The 6,545-nt window shown below is 43.4% G+C and overlaps 1 long non-coding RNA gene across 1 annotated transcript; it reads left to right on the forward strand.

The window, feature by feature from the left end:
• Nucleotides 1-3,696: 3,696 nt before the first annotated feature.
• Nucleotides 3,697-6,230, forward strand: LOC136792104 (uncharacterized). The gene is made up of 3 exons (XR_010835271.1): nucleotides 3,697-3,818; nucleotides 4,349-4,483; nucleotides 6,129-6,230. It is a non-coding gene; the product is annotated as an uncharacterized lncRNA (long non-coding RNA).
• The last annotated feature ends 315 nt before the right edge of the window (nucleotides 6,231-6,545 follow it).

Here is a 6,545-nt window from a genome sequence, read left to right on the forward strand (position 1 = left end):
GCAGATCTCCCTGCCTCCGAATGGGGCGCATTTTAAATCTGACTGTCACAGAGAATTTATGAGATGGTCTCTCTTCCCGAAAGCTTGAAATGTAAAGCTCGGCCTTGGTCAGATCCCTCAGTGCTTGGCATGGTTTTGTGGGTAGACATCGTGCTCAGCAGTTACCTGCTCTAACAGCTTAGAGATTCACTCCTGAAGACACTGGCTTGGCAGGGCTCCAAGGAGGCCTCTGCATAAGCAAAGAGCCAAGCGCTTGGCACCTCATACGTGTTCAGTGTTAGCGCATCCTTCCCAGGACGGTACTGGCCGTTTTCACAGAACAGCTGTGTTATGGTGCACCCTGTTTTCCATGCAAAATCATGCACAGATTTTTTTTTTTTTTAGCTAAATTGAAAATTGAGTAAGTGATCCTTATGTTGCATAATGAAAAGCCTTGCACTTACCAACAGAAGGTAGTTCTTTAACAAAAGTAATCCATCATTCTAGAACCTCCCCTGCAATCAGATTTGCCCTAAAAGTAAAGATAAAAATGAACAGGGAAATGCCTTCTACTATGGATATAACAATTTATTTCGTGGCTTAAATATTAAAATCAATTTTACAGAACTACAAAGAAAATCCAGCCCATTCATTAAAATAAAACAAAATTGTTAACAAATGTACCACATTAATGCAAGATGTTAAAAACAAGGAAAACTGGGGGTGGAGGTGACGGGGACTTGAGAATTCTCCATACTAGGGTCTCCTTTTCTTCTGTAAACCCAAAACCTGCTCAAAAAGTAAAGTCCTAATTTAAAAATAACATGAAGTCAATCCATTTGATCTTATAACTTAATCCACTCATAAGTAAATTTTAACAGTTGAGGAAAATATAATTTCTATTTTTATATGACAGTATTAGCCCTTGTTTTCAAGATTCAAACATCACTATAATTATAGCATGTAATTTAAACCTTTCAAGAAAATTAGAAGTTACAGGCTGAGGATAATCTGTGAGAAGACATTACCACTTTTTTCTTTCTCATAGGCAAGAGCTCCTGAAGGCCTCATGAACGAAAGCATGGATTTTGAAAGAATGTTCAATTTCACGTGAAATTGGATCAATAATAGAATTTCTGAGTCTTGGTAAATTTTTATCATAGCCACGTAACAAGCTTTTGGGAGGATTAAATGAGCGAATGGGTGTGAGAACTCTGGAAACCTCCAAGGAGAGCAGCACCAGGGCAGGGTTGGAAGCACTGGCTTCTTCCCCGGGGGGGTGGGGGGGGGCCTCCTCCACACACACTACCCCTGAGGGCCAACACTCTTGAGCTCTATGACAAATACAAGTCGGATCCGAGGTAGGGAAAAATGTTTGGAACACTTTAATAGGCTATTTCCCACAGCATAAGGAAGATGCAAAAGGTCATGAATGTCTATTTTTTAACTTCACACGTATTCGAAGAACGTTCAACTGAAAGTTCCCACGGAACTCATCTAGGAGCTAATTGGTGGCTACTTTGGGGTGGGGGAGAAATCCTCCACAGGGCTCATTCCTGTAGGTTCCTCCTGCCACCTGCTGGGTGAGCCCCCAAAGGAATGAGGCTTCAGCACAAACAGCCTCACACCTGGCTCTGTTGGAAGGAGCCCCTCCCCCTCCTGTTTTCCACCCCTGGGCTGATTCCAGCTGCAGGGTGGGGAGGACTCTCAAGGCTAAATGCGTGGGTGGTTTTTCTTTGTTTTGGGGGAGCTTCCCTCATTAATGGGTCAAATGCGAGTTATGCTGAAGTTTTAACATGACAATAAAAATTGTCATTTACGGTAAGAGCAGGATACTGCAATCTCAATTTTAAAGGAATTTAAAACATTTCAAATTTGAGCTCCACGAATATTTTCTCAAGCCAGGTGGCAGTAGTAAGTAAAAAAATAGACCTTTTATGCTCTCTTTCAAGACATTATGAAATAGTTTAACACAGCAAAAGAACAATCCGTTGCTCTAGAAGTCTTTTGGAAACAAAAGTAGTTTAAAAATAGTTAATGTCTTGGGCTTTTCTGGTGGCGCAGTGGTTGAGAGTCCGCCTGCCGATGTAGGGGACACGGGTTCGTGCCCCGGTCCGGGAGGATCCCACGTGCCGCGGAGCGGCTGGGCCCGTGAGCCGTGGCCGCTGAGCCTGCGCGTCCGGAGCCTGTGCTCCGCAACGCGAGAGGCCGCGACAGTGAGAGGCCCGTGTACTGAAAAAAATAAAAATAAATTAAAAAGTATGTCCATATCTTCTTTATCCATTCCTCTGTCGATGGACACTTATTAGGTTGCTTCCACTTCCTGGCTATTGTAAATAGAGCTGCAATGCACACCACTGTGAAGCAATTATATTCAAATAAAGATGTTAAAAAAAAAAGTATCTCCAAGCTCTGAAACCCAGTGCCTTTCCACTTTCCTCTCAAAGCCCAGTTACTTCCTGATGGATGAGCTCCGTTTCCAGACTCAGTAAGCAATAAACCCAGAGCCTCCACAACTTTCTTCTCTGAATCAGAGCCCTCTAGCAAGATAGGCTTTTTGCAAATTTTACTGCAGTAGAGGTATCTGAGGCCTTTGCCAGATCACAATGCCAAAACTAAAGGTGGTCTTTTCTCTGTAATACAAGCGTCGAGGCATTTATGACTCAGGAGTGAAAACTTCATCTGGCATATAGCCTAGGCATTTGAGCTCCCAGACCCAGAAGGATCTGTGTTTGCAGGAGCTGACTAACCATGCCTGGGTCATGGCTTGCAGGGATGCAACACCCCGAAAAGAGACCGCGCATTTTAGAGAATTTTGTTGACATGCCACTAACCCCCAAATGACCTTAAATTCTAAGTAAAAGTTCCACAGGCAATTTGTATAAGAAGCTTGTTTTTAAAGAAAATAAATTATATGACAGGTTTATTACATATATTACAAACTAGACTGGTGAACATTTTTCTCAACATTTAAAAATCTGTAATTAAGACCTTTCAGTACATAAAGCTTACATGACAAAATCTAGCAGAAATCTATAAAATCTAAACACATTTCTAGAAGAAGGGATGGTGCCCCATAGATTGACAGGCCCAAGCTTCCAGGGAGGCTGCCCTGGGGGGAGACATGCGTGTTCTCTTTAACCGTCTCAACATTTTGTGTCCAAGACTGTCTTAGCTCACAGGAATTTTCAAAGCACGTTTGTCAGCCTGCATCCTGTGGCATTTGGCAAGTGAGACTTGTTTAATATAAGGTGTCAATAAAGCCAAGGTTACGGTATCTAAAAATAATCGACACTAATCGCCAGGACTGCATATTCAGTTAGCGTGCCCTGTGCTCTTTGCTTGGATCCATTCCGCCAGGGTCCAGAATCGTATGCAATGGCACCTCTTTTTTCCAAAAGAAGAAACAGGCAGCCTGAGGATTTGGGTGACTTGCTGATGTTCACAAAGTTTAGAAGAGGAATAGCAAAGACCTTGTTCTATTGCTTTTATTATTCAAGATGGGAGTGTCAAGTGCAATTGAAGTCACCGTCATTAATAACCTAACACGCGTTAGATTACAAAGAGTCTCTGCTAAAATTGAATGTTTTTTTTTTCTTGGGAGTCACACAGTTTCAACTTGTTTTATTTTTACACATTTCCAAAACAGATCATTTGAAAGATCAAAGAGGTCTGTATTCACGCGGAATGAAAAATCTGAAGAGGGTAAGCAACAGCACAGCTTTTGTTACCATCCCAAGGGTGTGATGTGGCTTCATTGCATCACACAAAAGCCAGAACTTCTTCTCCTCGGCGAATCTGAGCTAGCCAGAACTGACTCCCAGAACTGACTCTTCGCGGTGAGTTGCCCCTCTGTTCTAGGAGGTGCGAAGGTTGGCCACGACAACGTAGTATTGACATTTTTGGTCGCACTGGGGGGTGTATGTGAAGAGCCGGGATGTCCCCAGCCATCGACGTGGGGAATGAAACAAGGCAAGTGTTTATTCGAGGTGCTACCCAAGAGTCACTGATCTTTCTCTGTGGAGGGATCCATCCTTTGAGCAGAGGTTTGCAAGTGGGGAGGGAATGGGGAATTCCTGTGAACTTCAGAGGTGCTGCATAGACAGAGGAGGGGATGTTTTATGTCTTGATAAAACATCGGGGCTTTGATCTTATCTGACATCTCAGCCTCTCACTGCCCCTCTAAGGCTGCAGCAAAATGCTGACTACATGAAGCTATGACTCAGCTGTGTTTTCTGGTTTGCAGAGATGTCTGTAATACCCCTCGACTGTTTATACTTTATTGGGACTAGGAGGTACTAAGAGTTCCTCTCCAGGCACTGTATCCATCCAAACACTGTGTCCTTTCCCTCTCTCTGATGAAACGCAGAGGTGTCTTTTGGTTCTAAAGGGAGCTGAGTTGAATTCAGCAAGCACGCGGCCATTAGTGTGCGAACGGGACTCAGCTCTAGACAAGATGAGACCTGCCAGTAGAGACAACAGTCACCCTGCACCAGCCGCCCAGGTAACTTGTTTGTCCTTTGCTTGGACAACTCACCACATGTGTGCATGAACACGCGATATGCACTCCTGTGTGAATAGTGTACAAAAGACCGTGCACACACTTGTATATGCCTGTGTGCACTTGTGTGAGCGCACATGTATGCAGAACATTCATGTCTGTGTATGTGTGCATGCGTGTGCACATGCATGTCTATGTGTGTGCACGCTCACGCGTGCCTTGTGTTGGTGTGCATGTGCCCACGTGTATATATGTGCCTGTGTGTGTTTGTACATATTTCTATGTGTGTGTGTGCATATGTTTGTGCATGTGTGGCACATTTGCTAATTTAGCCTCCAGACATCTGGCAAGAGTCAATCTTTCCCATATTTTTACGTGGGTATAAATTCATTTTAATTCCTTAACATGGACATTTGTGCAGTTATCTGGGTCATTCCTTCCCAGTGAAGGTTTAATTGCTCCGCATCTGGAATATGTCAGGTTTATCCTTCTTGGGATCAGTGTCATAAATGTTCTCCCCTTGGGTCAGTTCAAGAGTCTGCTGCCAGCGTGGTGCCCTCTGGTCCCATGGGTTCACATGAGTTCCGACTCCACGGACATATGTTCCTGTGGTTAAGGCTTCCTTCTTTTACCTCCGTTTACATATCATCCTTTCCTCCGCTCTTTCCCCTCTGCCTCTGCCTCTGTTCTTCCCAGGGTCTCATCTCGGCCGACTTCTTTTGGGCAATGGAAGCAGATGCCACCGAGTCAGTCAGCCTGTCTTTTGGTCCCATCTCTACTTTCTTGCCCAATTAAAGCTGTGTCCCAGAGGAGGCTTCATTTTATTTGGTCTTGGATTTTTCAACAGTTAACAATATTGGGGTATATTAATTACAAGTTTGTTTAAAGAACAAACAAGACAGTATATGTCAGTCGTTTTGTCAGCTTTAAGCTCAGACCTTGCTGTCATTATTTCATTATAAAATCCTCCACTCCTTGCTTCTTCCTTGATTGCTGGCCTGGATATTGAATTAATTCTATCCTTTCTATTTAAAAAAGTTATTACGTGTGAAATTGCTGATACTAGACTATTTTCACCTCTAAGAATGTCACTTTCACGTGGTTTATCCTACTAATTAAAAGTATAGCAAAGTGATACATTTGCACTGTCTAAAACCTAAACAGGGCCAGTAGATGACAACATAAAAATGCTGTTTGTGTCTCATTTTGCTAGGGGGTTAGTTTCTCAAGAATAAGCATATCTACTCGTTTGCTTTCATCTCTTTTTCACCTGGAGATCGTTTCCCTTAAATGTCTGGTGATGCTTTATTTTCTGTTCACATTTAACACTGTCACTTCAGAAAGGTGAACGGGATCTACATTGTCATTAGTAAGGTTTGTCATTAGCAAGCAGCTTTCTTTGGGGTAATTTGATAGGGAGTGTTCACTATGTTGAAATTTCCCAAATATTAGAAAGGGGTGTCTTTGGCCCAGACTTCTTCCTTTTTCTCCAGAGGAAAATTCCTCCTCTCCTCTGGGAAGGAGGGTGCATGGTTGCTGGTGTTTTGTTCACTGGTGGCAGGGAGAATGGGTGTGCAGGGAGGGTTGAGGTGAGGTGCCGAGGGTCCACCTTCCAGGTACAGATTTTAATAAAGCCCTCTGTTTTCAGAGAGCTGTCTCAGCTCTACTCTGGACGCCTTGAATCTCAGCATGCAGAGCTCCTCCCCACGTGTGCGGGCTGCACTCTCCTTCTCTCTGTGTGAGTTCCTCCACCCCTATGATAGAGATACTGGGATAACAACGCTTTCTTGGAAGGAAAGGCTATTCTGGGTGAGTACTTGGTCCACCATCTTTAATCTGGAAGGCTTTCTCCTCTAACTAACAGCAAAGATTAAGAAAAGATTCAGTAACTCAGCTTTGGGGACAATTTGAGCATCGTGAGGCACCAGCTTCTTGTGTTTCCTAAAACTGGTGATAAGAGAATAGTTAATTACTTCGCTTCGGCTTTGTCTTACCTATATTACGCCAGGCTTTTGTGGTATTATTCACCCTCAGAAAGTACAAATCAAATTTTGATATAACGTTT

This window comes from Kogia breviceps, chromosome 11 (assembly GCF_026419965.1).
Source record: "Kogia breviceps isolate mKogBre1 chromosome 11, mKogBre1 haplotype 1, whole genome shotgun sequence".
Taxonomy (NCBI): Eukaryota; Metazoa; Chordata; class Mammalia; order Artiodactyla; family Physeteridae; genus Kogia; species Kogia breviceps.